We start from the raw sequence: 14,445 nt of genomic DNA on the forward strand, positions 1-14,445 counted from the left end.
TTTACAGTCCCTAAAAATTAGGGACAACTTTTTGAAATTATCTCTCTCTACATTTGTGCATTGTGCATTTCCATTTTAGATGTATACTTTTGTCTTGATCGAAACTTGAGTTTTCACTTTCCTTTCTTCTCGTAATAAAAAAAAAGAGATAAAAGACAAATAGATCACAACAATATTTAAAATTTTAGAGTTTATATATGGAAAATTTTGAAGCATTAAAAAATGTAAGTAAAGAAAATTTATTCACACACCACAAATGAACACAAAAGTTTTTTAATACAAGTTTGGGAAATTCCACTCGTTCAACTTTAATAGCTTGAATTTTATAAGAAAGAGATTTTTCTACACATGTTTTAAAAAATTGGCTATGCATGCTTGAAACATGTTAAATATGAAAATGACCAACGGATCCAAACCTTTTAAAGAGAATAACATTAAATTCTCAAGTGAACGTGTGGTGGGATATTTACCCGAGTCAAATAAGCCATTATTTTGCCCACTTACAAAAAGCAGACCTAACGATTATAGATGATTTATAAGTGATTTATCATGCGTAATGGGCTATATTTTTGTATGGAATGACTTATGGATTGGGAATCAACACTCAGTTAAAATTCCCCCGCCTCCCACTTTTCCCGACAATTGCAAAACCTGATCTATAAAAACTAAAAAGAGTTTACGATCCCTTAAAATAATAGAAATTTTTTGGAATTACCTCTCCCTACATTTGTGCATTGTGTATTTCCTTTCTAGATGTATAATTTTTTCTTAAATCCAAACTTGAGTTTTCACTTTCCCTTCATCTCGTAAACGAAAAAAGAGATAAAAGGCAGATAGATCATAACAAAATGAAAATTTTAGACTTTATGTATTGAAATAGTTTAAGGCAATAAAAAATGAAAGTAAAGAAAATTTAATTTCACCCCACAAATGAACACAAAACTTTTGTTATCCAAGTTTGGTAAATTCCACTAGTTCAACCCTAATTGCTTGGAATTTTATAAGAATTTTTTTTTCTACACATGTTTTAAAAAATGGATATGCATGCTTGAAACATGTTAAAGATGCAAATGACTTATGGATCCAAACCATTTAAAGAGAATAACATTAAATTATCAAGTGAACATGTGGTGGGATATTTACCCGAGTCAAACAAGGCATTATTTTGCCCACATACAAAAAGTTGACCTAACAGTCAAAGATGATTGTAAAATGATTTATCATGCGGAACGGGCTATATTTTTTGTAAGGAAATACTTATGGATTGGGAGTCAACACTTAGTTACAAATCCCCGCTTCCTCCTTTTCTTGACGATTGCAAAACCTGATATATAAAAACTAAAAAGAGTTTACAATCCCTAAAAATTATAGACACTTTTTGGAATTATCTCTCTCAACATTTGTGAATTGTGCATTTCCATTTTAGATGTATACTTTTTTCTTGAAGCAAAACTTGAGTTTTCACTTTCCCTTCATCTCGTAAACAAAAAAAGAGATAAAAGGCAAATACATCACAACAAAATGAAAATTTTAGAGTTTATGTATGGAAAAAATTTAAAGCAATAAAAAAATGTAAGTAAAGAAAATTTATTCACACAACACATATGAACACAAAATTTTTGTTTCCAAGTTTTGGAAATTCCACTTGTTCAACCCTAATAACTTGGAATTTTATAAGAAAGAGATTTATATCCATGCTTGAGACATCTTAAAAATGCAAATGACCTATGGGTCCAAACCTTTTAAATAGAATAACATTAAATTCTCATGTAAACATCCGGTGGGATATTTACCCGATTCAAACAAGCCATTATTTTTCCCATTTACCAAAATCTGACCTAATGATCATAGATGATTGTAAAGTGATTTATCATGCATAACGGGCTATATTTTTGTAAGGAATACCTTATGGATTGGGAGTCAGCATTCAATTAAAAATCTCCCGCCTCCCAATTTTCCTGACGATTGCAAAACATGATATATAAAAACTAAAAAGTGTTTACATTCCCTAAAAATTACAAACACATTTTGGAATTATCTCTCTCTACATTTCTGCATTGTGAATTTTCATTTTAGATGGATACATTTTTCTTAAATCAAAACTTGAGTTTTCACTTTCCCTTCATCTCGGCAACAAAAAAAGAGATAAAAGGGAAATAGATCACAACAAAATGAAAATTTTAGAGTTAATGTACGGACATAATTTAAAGCAATAGCAAATGTTAGTGAAGAAAATTTATTCACACACAACAAATGAACACAACACTTTTGTTATCCAAGTTTGGGAAATTCCACTAGTTCAACCCAAATAGAATGGAATTTTATAAGAAAGAGATTTTTCTACACATGTTTTAGAAAATGAATATGCATGCTCTAAACATGTTAAAGATGCCAATGACCAAGGGATCCAAACCTTTTAAAGAGAATAATATTAAATTCCCAAGTGAACGTGCAATGGGTATTTACCCGGGTCTAATAAACCCTTATTTTGCCTATTTACAAAAATGATTGTAATGTGATTTATATGTGTAATAGGCTATATTTTTTTAAAGAATGACTTATGGATTTGGAGTCAACACTCAGGTAAAAATCCCCAGCCTCCCCCTTTTCCCGACGATTGTAGAACCTGATATATAAAAACTAAAAAAAGTTTACAATCCCCAAAAATTATAGACACTTTTTGAAATTATCTCTCTCTACATTTGTGCATTGTGAATTTCCATTTAAGATGTATACATTTTTCTTAAATCAAAACTTGAGTTTTCACTTTCCCGTCATCTCGTAAACAAAAAAAGATATAAAAGGCAAATCGATTACAACAAAATGAAAATTTTGGAGTTTATGTATGGAAAGAATTTAAAGAAATAAAAAATGTTAGTAAAGAAAATTTATTCACACATCACAAATGAACACAAAAGTTTTGTTATCCAAGTTTGGAAAATTCCACTAGTTCAACTCTAATAGCTCGGAATTTTAAGAAAGAGATTTTTCTACACATGTTTTAAAAAATGGATATTCATGCTTGAAACTTGTTAAAGATGCAAATGACCTATGGATAAAAAACTTTTAAAGAGAATCACATTAAATTCTCAAGTGAACGTGCGGTGGGATATTTACCCGAGTCAAACAAGCCATTATTTTGCCAATTTACTAAAAGCTTACCTACTGATCATAGATGATTGTAAAGTGATTTATCATGCATTACGGGATATATTTTTGTAAGGAATGACATATGGATTGGAAGTCAACAGTCAGTTAAAAATCCCCCGCCTCCCCCTTTTCTTGACGTTTGCAAAACTTGATATATAAAAACTAAAAAGAGTTTACAATCACTAAAAATTAGAGACAACTTTTTTGAATTATCTCTCTCTATATTTGTGGATTGTTCATTTCCATTTGAGATGTATACTTTTTTCTTAAATCAAAACTTGAGTTTTCCCTTTCCTTTCATCTCGTAAACAAAAATAAAAATAAAAGGCAAATAGATCACAATAAAATGAAAAATTTTGAGTTTATGTATGGAAACAATTTAAAGCAATAACAAATGTAAGTCAAGAAAATTTATTCACACCCCACAAATGAACACAAAAGTTTTTTTATCGAAGTTGGGGAAATTCCACTAGTTCAACCCTAATCGCTTGGAATTTTATAAGAAAGAGAATTTTCTACACATGTTTTAAAAAATGGATATGCATGCTTGAAACATGTTAAAGATGCAAATGATCTATGGATCCAAAGCTTTTAAAGAGAATAACATTAAATTCTCAAGTGAACGTGTGGTGGGATATTTACCCGAGTCAAACAAGCCATTATTTTGCCCACGTACAAAAAGCTGACCAAAAGATCATAGATGATTTTAAAGTGACTTTATCATGCGTAACGGCCTATATTTTTTTAAGGAATGACTGATGGATTGGGAGTCAACACTCTGTTAAAAATCCCCCGCCTCCCCCTTTTCTCGACGTTTGCAAAACTTGATATATAAAAACCAAAAGAGTTCAAAATCGCTAAAAATTATAGACAGTTTTTGGAATTATCTTTATCTAAATTTGTGCATTGTGCATTTCCATTTGAGATGCATACTTTTTTCTTAAATCAAAACTTGAGTTTTCACTTTCCCTTCATCTCGTAAACAAAAAAAAGAGATAAAAGTCAAATAGATCACATCAAAATGAATAGATTTTGAAGCAATAACAAATGTAAGTAAAGAAAATTTATTCACACACAACAAATGAATGCAAAAGTTTTGTTATGCAAGTTTGGCAAAATTCCACTGGTTCAACCCTAGTAGCTTGGAATTTTATTAGTAAGTGATTTTTCTAGACATGTTTTAAAAAATGGAGATGCATGCTTGAAACATGTTCAAGATGCAAATGACCTATGGATCCAAACCTTTTAAAGAGAATAACATTAAATTCTCAAGTGAACATGCAGTGGGATATTTACCTGAGTCAAACAAGCCATTATTTTGCCAATTTACTAAAAGCTAACCTAATGATCATTGATGATTGTAATGTGATTTATCATGCGTAACGGGCTATATTTTTTGTAAGGAATGACTAATGGATTGGGAGTCAACACTCAGTTAAAATTCCTCCGCCTCCCCCTTTTCCCGACGATTACAAAACCTGATATATAAAAGCTAGAAAGAGTTTACAGTCTCTAAAAATTACAAACACTTTTTCGAATTATCTCTCTCTACATTTGTGCATAGTAAATTTCCATTTTTGATGTATACTTTTTGCTTAAATCAAAACTTGAGTTTTCACTTTCCCTTCATCTTGTAAACAAAAAAAGAGATAAAAGGCAAAGATATCACAAAAGAATTAAAATTTTAGAGTTTATGTATGAATGAATTCAAAGAAATAACAAATGTAAGAGAAGAAAATTTATTCCCACACAACAAATGAAAACAAAAGTTTTGTTTTCCAAGGTTGGGAAAATTTCACTAGTCCAACCCTTAAAGCTCGGAATTTTATAAGAAAGAGATTTTTCTAGACATGTTGTAAAAAATAGATATGCATGCCTGAAACATGTTAAAGATGCAAATGACCTATGGATCCAAACCTTTAAAATAGACTAATATTAAATTCTCAAGTGAACATGTGATTTGAAATTTAATTACAGCGGCTTTTATATCTCATAAGCGTACGAATTGTTCATGTAATCTAGTGGGAAGCGAGGGTCATATCCACAGGGAGGACTGAATTTTGTGTATTCTTCAGTCAACTAGCCTAACCAAATATGATGAATTAATCTGTACTAAACACTAATTATATCCTAAATTATCAAGAAATAATCTGATTAACTACTTGCACAATAGGAAATGTCAACTCTAGATTTTACCGTGATATGTGCCTCTCTCGAGCACCACGTGACCACGAATCCGGATTCTCAATCCTTGCGTCTAGCCCCTCTCGGGCGCCTAGAGTTAATGACAGAGATCGGATTACAATAGAATGCAGAGAATCAATTTCCTATTATGATGATGCTAAAATTATCAACTCTGGATTTTACTGTGATTCGTGCCTCTCAAGTGCCACGTAACAACGAATCCAATTTATCAATCCTTGCGTCTATCCCCTCTCGGGCGCATAGAGTGAAAGACAGAAATCGGATTAAAATACCAAAATCCAACCTAGATTACAATCCTACCCTAACTATCTAATTTAATCAAATATCCGAAAAAAAAAATATTCGATAAACATTAATGCTCAAATCAAATTTAATAAACATTCAAAACCTAAGTTCAAACTATAGGAAAATTAAATTCCAAAATGACGGATTACTCCCCTTCTCCTTCCTCTCGCTCGAGCAGTAGACTTGTTCTCACGAGTGCTCCAATTTCCCGAAATTGATGGCTTCGGGTAGCAAGAGTGAGTGGCTGGAGGTAGAGACGACGCCGGCGAAGAAGGATAGAAACCCACGGACAGAGGTGACGATCGGCGAAGAACGGAACAGAGCTGAAGTCCTCTAACCGGCTCTCTCAAGTCTCGGTCGGAGTCGGAATAGCTTTGGAAATGGTCAGAAATGGGTAATCAACGCCAAAGGATGGTCGGAATACAGAATCGGCGTCGGAGGAGCCCTCTCGGGTCACCTCTCGGCCTGGCGAGCAGAAACTGGCATTATCGAACTCACCGCGATGGAGACTCTCTCGAGCTCTCCTCGGGTATGTTCTCTGTTGCCGAACGGCAGTGGACGATGGTGGCACGGCGAACGACGGCTAGAAAACCTCTCGGATCTCCCTTCTTTCGGTCGGTGGCCTTCCCTATTTCGGTCGACGGTCTCCCCTTTTCAATACGATTTGCCCTAAAAAATCACCTCCCTTTCACTAATGGCATTTTCGTAAATATCTCCTTCTCCACCAAAATTCTCCTGAAAATCCATAATTGAGTCCATAAAAAGCATTTCAGGAAGAAATTAACCCTAAAAGCAATGAAATATAATTCAGGAGAGATAAATATGCAATATAGACAGTGATTAATGCCAAATTCAATAAATGCACGTTTCATTTGAAAACCGATAAATAACCACCTATAACACAATTATAAGGGTTATTCTATTATAACTAACCTAGTTCTCATGTCAGAATATGGCATCTATCACATCCCCAAACCTAAATCTTTGCTAGTCCCTAGCAAAACAACAATAGAACCTAAATTAAGCCTAGGAAAACAAAATGCCACTTTCGTAGGGAACACAATTGCATTTAGCGCATGCAACAAGCCGTTAAACCCCTACTTTACAGTAGTGGATGAGTTATGTCTCGTGAGGGTTTGCATGGAATTTACCCACAAAAATCATCTAAATCAATAATATAAAAAGAAAAGTGAAGAAAATTTACTCCTCATTAGCATATGACTAACACTTAGTATCGTAAAATATTTGAAAATCATTTGAAACCATGCTCAATTTGAAAAACTGTGTAAAATATAACACATTATCAATCCAAATACACTCATTGTTACTCCACCTGAACCAATGTGACCCATAAGTAATTACTTCAACAGAACAAAGAGGCAACAAATAACAATAAAATCCTGGTCACATCACAATTAAGAGAAAATAGTAGAGTAAGCCTGTTGTCTGACAATCTCACAACAGAAGTATACCAATTTCAATCTTGACCTGCAACTTCTTTCAATTACAATTCATCATCAAAGTTAAGGAAACTCATTGCTTCCAAATTTAAAACCATTTTACGCTACTACTAGCGCATTTTTCTATTACCAGTGTAATTTTTGTTTCACTGCATACTTTTGGTATTACCACCATTTTGTATTCATCTTCACTGCACATGCACTTATTTTTAAGTAACCGACTGTTCCGGTGCATGTCCTCGGGTTAGCCCAGGCTGTTTCTTAAGTTATCTGTCTTTTGCAAGCAAGAGCATTTCCTTTTGCATTCATACATTACAACAAGGAATTTCACTGAGATATAAAAAGGAATGAGTTCAAACAGGCATACAAGACTATTCAGACTAACATAGATCAACACTAGATTTACATGTTCTCTTTCGCAACTAAGTTCCAAGTCTAATGCAATAGTAAGTTATCCCACTGAATTCCCATGGATCACAACAAATGATATCATATTTCTAATAGGCATATTCTACACAGTTTTACGAAAAATTTTGAAACACATTTGAGCAACTTATTTTAACTCTACTAAAGTTAACCACATACTAAGAGGAGTAATTTGAAAACCACGAACAAAAATCAAAATAAAATCATTGCTAAGACATAAAATAGCCGTCCCCCCCCCCCCCCCCCCCCCCCCTCCAAACCTAAACCTGACATTGTTCTCAATGGGGAAAAGTTAAAACACAAGAACGACTACAAAAAGAAATAACATCTAAAGAATAATAAAAATCTTGGAAACCACATGCTCCATTGGCACACAAGAAGTAAAGCAAAGCCAAAACAGTGCAAGGAAAAGAGTAGTGGGACCAAATGTGTTTGGTCATCAATAATAATACCGAAGAGTCAATAAAGACCCCCAAGAATGATACATAGTCTCCCTCGAAGAAGGTTTACTCGTATCAGTCGTACCCATAGGTAATCATCCGTAGATGAAACCGCTATCCCACATCACACTTCGAAGAAATCTCCGTGTGACTGGCCATTGAAGGCAGCAGGAATCCCGCGCTGAACACAAGTCCTTAAGTTACTCACCATAAGGTTTTCATTCAATACTTCAAGATCGAACTGGTCAATCCCAAAACGGTTGTTTGAGTACAGACCTCTCAAACTAGGGACCAAAAGTCTGGTCATTGACTACTGGAACCATTTATGCTCTCAGCAGGCAAGAGAGTACCCCGAGTCCATGACGGGGCCGACATCGCCGGGAGACCTCCAATCAATCAAGACCAGAGTACACCAAAGGTTATCCCAAATAAGAATGAATAAACCAAAAATAAAAACTGTAATGTACAAATGGATAGAAACGTGGGGATTGCCCACAATGTGCTAAGTTTATAGTCATAAGCAAGACTCTGACGCAGTCGAGATGAAATGACAGGTTTCTCCAAGAAAATCACCATCACCTCCTCCGGTGTGGGGATATTCTCATGATACGGTTTGAGCCTCTAACCGTCAACTTTGAAGACCGACCCATCTCCGTGATTGCGGATCTCAATAGCGCCATGAGGAAACACTTGTGTAACCTCAAATGGACCGAACCACTTGGATCTCAGTTTCCCTGGAAACAAATGCAATCATGAGTTATAAAGTAAAACATTCTACCCAACAGTAAAAGACTTGCGAAAAATAGATTTATCATGTAAAAGCTTTGTTCGCTCCTTATACAGTTTGGCAATCTCATAAGCATCATGACGTATCTCCTCCAACTCATTCAATTGCAATTTCCTCTCCTCACCCGCTTGAGTCAAATCAAAATTCAAAGCCTTAATGGCCCAATAAGCTCTATGCTTAAGCTCAGCAGGTAGATGACATGCTTTGCCGAACACTAGGTGAAATGGAGACATCCCAATAGGAGTTCTATAAGCAGTTCGATAGGCCCATAAAGCATTGTCCAATCGAGTGGACCAATCTTTCCTATCAAAATGAACCGACTTCTCCAAAATCCGTTTGATCTCCCTATTAGAGATTTCCACTTGACCACAAGTTTGCGGGTGGTACGGAGTGGACACCCGATGAGTGATGGATTATTTCTTCAATAAGGTCTCAAATGCTCTGTTACAAAAATGAGATCCCCCATCACTGATGATCATTCTCGGGGTACCAAACAGATTAAAGATGTTTTCTTTTAAAAACTTTACCACCACTTTGTGATCATTTATCTTACATGCAATAGCTTCAATCCATCTAGAGACATATTCAACAGCAACAAGGATGTATTGATAGCCGAATGAGACAGGAAAAGGACCCATGAAGTCAATACCCCACACATCAAACAATTCAACAATAAGAATGGGGTTAAGAGGCATCATGTTCTTCCTAGACAAACAACCAGTCTGTTGGCATCTATCACACACACGACAAAACTCATGGGCATCTCTAAATAATGAAGGCCCATAGAAACCACATTGCAAGACTTTAGCCGCGGTCTTTCTAGCACCAAAATGTCCACCACATTCGTGGGAATGACAAAATTCAAGAATGTTGGCAAAGTCATGCTCAGGTACACAATGACTAATGACTTGGTCAGGACACACCTTGAACAAATAAGGGTCATCCCAAAAAAAATGTTTGACTTGGGAAAAGAATTTCAACCGATCTTGTTTACTCCAATAATCAGGAATCCTATGAGTTACAAGATAGTTGATTATGTCAGCAAACCAAGGCAACTGGGATACTTGGAGAAGTTGTTCATCAGGGAAGGAATCCTTCCTGAGATGCTACACAGATCCTAGATAGATGATCAGCAACAACATTCTGACAACCCTTCTTATCTCGAATCTCAAGGTCAAATTCTTGCAATTGCAAGATCCATCTAATCAAGCAAGGTTTAGTGTCCTTGATGGGTAATAAGTACTTCAAAGCATAATGATCAGTGAACACTGTAACCTTTGACCCTAACAGATATGATCTGAATTTTTTCAAGGCAAACACAACAGCTATCAACTCCTTCTCAGTGGTAGTGTAATTCAATTGAGCATCATGAAGAGTGCGGCTAGCATACTGAATGACACAGGGAATTTTATCCATCTTTTGCCCCAAAACAGCCCCCAAAGCATAATCACAGGCATCACACAAAAACTCAAAAGGCAAAGACCAAGTAGGGGGTTGGACAATGGGTGTGGTGGACAAACATTTCTTCAGTGTCTCCAAAGCATGAATACAGGCATCATCAAAGGCAAAAACAACATCTTGAGTAAGCAAATTCGTCAAAGGACGAGAAATTTTGCTAAAGTCCTTAATGAAGCACCTATAGAACCCAACATGACCAAGGAAAGAACGCACCCCCTTCACAAAAGTAGGTGGTGGCAGATTGGCAATTAGGTCAACTTTGGCTTTGTCCATTTCTACACCCCTCTCAGACACTACATGTCCTAAAACAATTCCTTCTTTTACCATGAAGTGGCATTTCTCCCAATTCAAGACTAAATTGGACTTAATGCAACGGGACAATACGAGTGAAAGATTGTGCAGACATGTATCAAAACTAGAGCCAAACACAGAAAAGTCATCCTTAAAGACCTCTAAAAAATCACCAATCATGTCAGAAAAGATATTCATCATGCACCATTGGAAAGTGGCGGGTGCATTGCATAAACCAAAAGGCATGCGTCTGTAAGCATAGGTGCCAAATAGAGACGTGAATGTCGTCTTTTCCTGGTCTTATGGAGCAAAGGGAATTTGATTGTAGCCGGAGTATCCATCTAAGAAGCAATAAAAATTGTGGCCGGCCAATCCCTCTAGCACCTGATCAATGAAAGGTAGTGGGAAGTTATCCTTCCAAGTGGTGGAATTAAGTTTTCTATAGTCAATGCAGACACGCCACTTGGTGGTAGTTCTTGTGGGAATCAATTCACCACTCTCATTTTTCATTATTGTTATCCCCCCTTTCTTAGGGACAACTTGAATTGGACTCACCCAGGTGCTATCAGAAATAGGGTAAATGATTCCTATCACAAGCAACCTGATGACTTCTTCTCTCACAGCCTCCATCATATGGGGATTTAACCTACGTTGCATCTCATGTGAGGCTTTAGTCCCCTCCTCCAAATGAATACGATGCATGCATATGGAGGGGCTAATCCCTTTTAAGGCATCAAGAGTCCACCCCAATGCCTCTATGTGTGCTTGTAAAATTTCAGTCAATTGTTCCTCCTGCTTAGTACTCAAATCAGAGGCAATAATGATTGGCAATGAGTTCATGGGCCCCAAGAATGCATACTTCAATGAGGGATGAAGTGGCTTAAGATCTAGCTTGGAAGTTTCAAGAGGTTTGTCCAAGTCAAGATGAAGATCCTGTGGATTATCAGTTGTGACAACCTCATAAGCTTCCTCCAACAGAGGTACAGAACTGAGTAAAGAGTCAACCTCTCGGAAATATGTTTCCTCATCAAAATAGTCCATGTCTAAAGATGTTATGTAAGACTCAAAAGATTCAAGAGTGGAATCGTCATCAAGCATAACAGTCTCTATCTTAAATGCAGGACTGAGATCATCAGACTCAAGTGGATGGTGCCCAACATTAAACACATTCAACGAGACCTAAAATTTCCAAAAGACAACTCCAACTCACCACTTTTACAATGAATGATAGCATTAGATGTGGCTAAGAAGGGACGTCCTAGGATAACAGGAATTTGGTTGGTCCAATTGACTACTGGTTCTGTATCAAGAACAATGAAATCAATCGAGAACAGAAATTTGTCCACTTTTATCAAAACATCTTCAACAATTCCTCATGGTATCTTGACAGGACGGTCAGCTAGTTGCAGTGTGATGGGAGTAGGTTTCAATTCCCCCAAACCTAATTGCTGGTACACAAAGAAAGGAAGCAAATTCACACTTGCCCCTAAGTCAAGAAGAGCTCTCTGGATGGTACATTCACCAATGACACATGAAATTGTGGGGCATCCATGATCTTTAACTTTAGGAGGAGTGTTGTGCTTCAGAATTGAGCTTATATTCTCAGTAAGAAAGACCTTTTTGTTAACATGTTGTTTTCTCTTATGTGTACAAAGGTCTTTCAAAAATTAGGCATAGGTAGGGACTTGCCTAATAGCATCAAGAAGTGGAATGTTAATGTGAACCTTACTAAACAGTTCCAACGTTTCATGCATGCTATCTCCTTTCCTAGGTGGGCCCGATAACCTCTGCGGATAAGGAGCTGGTGAGACTTGGTTAGGGATCTGCCTGATTCTTGGTGGAGAACTTAGAGGTTCTTCACTCAATGAAGTGTTCCCATTGTCATCCTTTGACTCCTTAGACTTAGTGATCTCTACTCCATTGTTCAACTCACGACCACTCCTAAGGGTAGTTATGGCATTGGCTTGCTCACGGTGGGGTTTGGAACTCAACCCACTCTCATGTGTGCTTTTGGGGTTAGGAATGGTTTGACTCGGGAGTCTATTTTGTGCCTGTTCACTCATGTGGCTGGCCAACTGACTCACTTGCATTTCAAGTTTAGCAATGGAGGACTGTGTATTCTGTATGAATACTTGAAGTGTATCCTCAAGTGAAGGTTTTTGTGGAATCAATGGCTGTTGAGTGAAGTGTGGGCGCGGAGCTTGGGGTTGAGTAAACCCTGGAGGACCCCCAACCTGTGGGCCCTTGGACCATGAGAAATTTGGGTGCCTAGCCCAACCCGGATTATATGTTTCTGAAAAAGGATCATTCCGGTTTGGGCTATGAAAATTCTGGACTGCATTCAAGTCCTCATTGAGCTCCGGGTAGGATGAACTAGATGGACACATTTGTGTGGGATGAGATGAACCAGAGCATATGGCACAGACAGTAGATGGGTTAGGAGGTGAACTCTTGGACACCATAAGGGCATCAATTTTTCTAGTCAACCCCTCAATCTTGGCCATGAGCATGGGTGTTTCACTAACCTCGTAGAGACCCCCCCCCCCCTTTTGGCTTCGTGGGATCTCCTATCAACATTAAATGATGAACCCCATTGCTGAGATTAATCACTCAACGTTTCAAAGAAGTCCCACGCCTCACTAGCACTCTTACCCATCAAACTCCCACCACTCGTTGCATCTACCATGGATCTAACCTGGGGTGTAAGACCTTGATAAAAGTATTGCACTAAATGCCATATCTCAAATCCATGATGCGGACACCTATGGATCAAATCCTTCCATTTCTCCTAAGCCTCATAAAAGTGTTCACCCTCCTGCTGCATAAAGTTGGAGATTTCTCTCTTGAGAGCTGTAGTTCTTTGAATGGGAAAATACTTGGACAAAAATTTTGTGACTAATGTGTCCCATGAAGTAACGCTGCCCACCTCCAAGGAACTTTTTTCTTAAATTAAAACTTGAGTTTCCATTTTCCCTTCATCTCGTAAACAAAAAAAATGATAAAAGGCAAATAGATCAAATCAAAATGAAAATTTTAGAGTTTATGTATGGAAAGAATTTAAAGAAATAATAAAAGTAAGTAAAGAAAATTAATTCATACACCACAAATGAACACAAAACTTTTGCTATCCAAGTTTTGGAAATTCCACTAGTTCAATCCTAATAGCTCAAAATTTTATAAGAAAGAGACTTTTCTCCGCATGTTTTTAAAAATGGATATGCATGCTTGAAACATGTTAAAGATGTAAATGACCTATGGATCCAAACCTTTTAAAGAGAACACCATTAAATTCCCAAGTGAACGTGTCGTGGGATATTTACCCAATTCAAACTAGCCATTATTTTTCCCATTAAAAAAATTGTCCTAACAATCATAGAATATTATAAAGTGATTTATCTTGCGTAACAGGCTATATTTTTTTAAGGAATGACTTAATGATTGGGAGTCAACACTCACATAAAATTCCCCCACCTTAGCCTTTTCCCGACGATTGCGGAATCTGATACATAAAAACTAGAAAGAGTTTATAATCCCTAAAAATTACAGACACTTTTTGGAATTATATCTCTGTACAATTTTTCACTGTGCATTTCCATTTTAGATGTAAACTTTTTTCTTAAATCAAAACAAGTGCTTTCACTTTCTCTTCATCTCGTAAACAACAAAAGAGATAAAAGGCAAATAGATCTCACAATAATGAAAATTTTAGAGTTTATGTATGGAAAGAATTTAAAGCAATAACTAATGTAAGTAAAGAAAATTTATTCACACACCAAAAATTAACACAAAAGTTTTTTTATCCAAGTTTTGGAAATTCCACTAGTTCAACCCTAATAGCTAGAAATTTTATAAGAAAGAGATTTTTCTACGCATGTTTTAAAAAATGGATATGCATGCTTAAAACATGTTAAAGATGCAAATGACCTATGGATCCAAACCTTTT

At 36.4% G+C, this 14,445-nt stretch overlaps 1 non-coding gene across 1 annotated transcript; it reads left to right on the plus strand.

Annotated features, from left to right (window-relative positions):
- The first annotated feature begins 13,246 nt into the window (after window positions 1–13,246).
- On the plus strand, window positions 13,247–13,353 carry LOC137964352 (small nucleolar RNA R71). Its single transcript, XR_011115549.1, has one exon. It is a non-coding gene; the product is annotated as a small nucleolar RNA R71 (small nucleolar RNA).
- Window positions 13,354–14,445: the final 1,092 nt, after the last annotated feature.

This window comes from Aristolochia californica, unplaced genomic scaffold, assembly GCF_029961685.1.
Source record: "Aristolochia californica isolate CCGP_79_NKW_82.1479 unplaced genomic scaffold, dmAriCali1.0.hap1 SCAF_4, whole genome shotgun sequence".
Taxonomy (NCBI): Eukaryota; Viridiplantae; Streptophyta; class Magnoliopsida; order Piperales; family Aristolochiaceae; genus Aristolochia; species Aristolochia californica.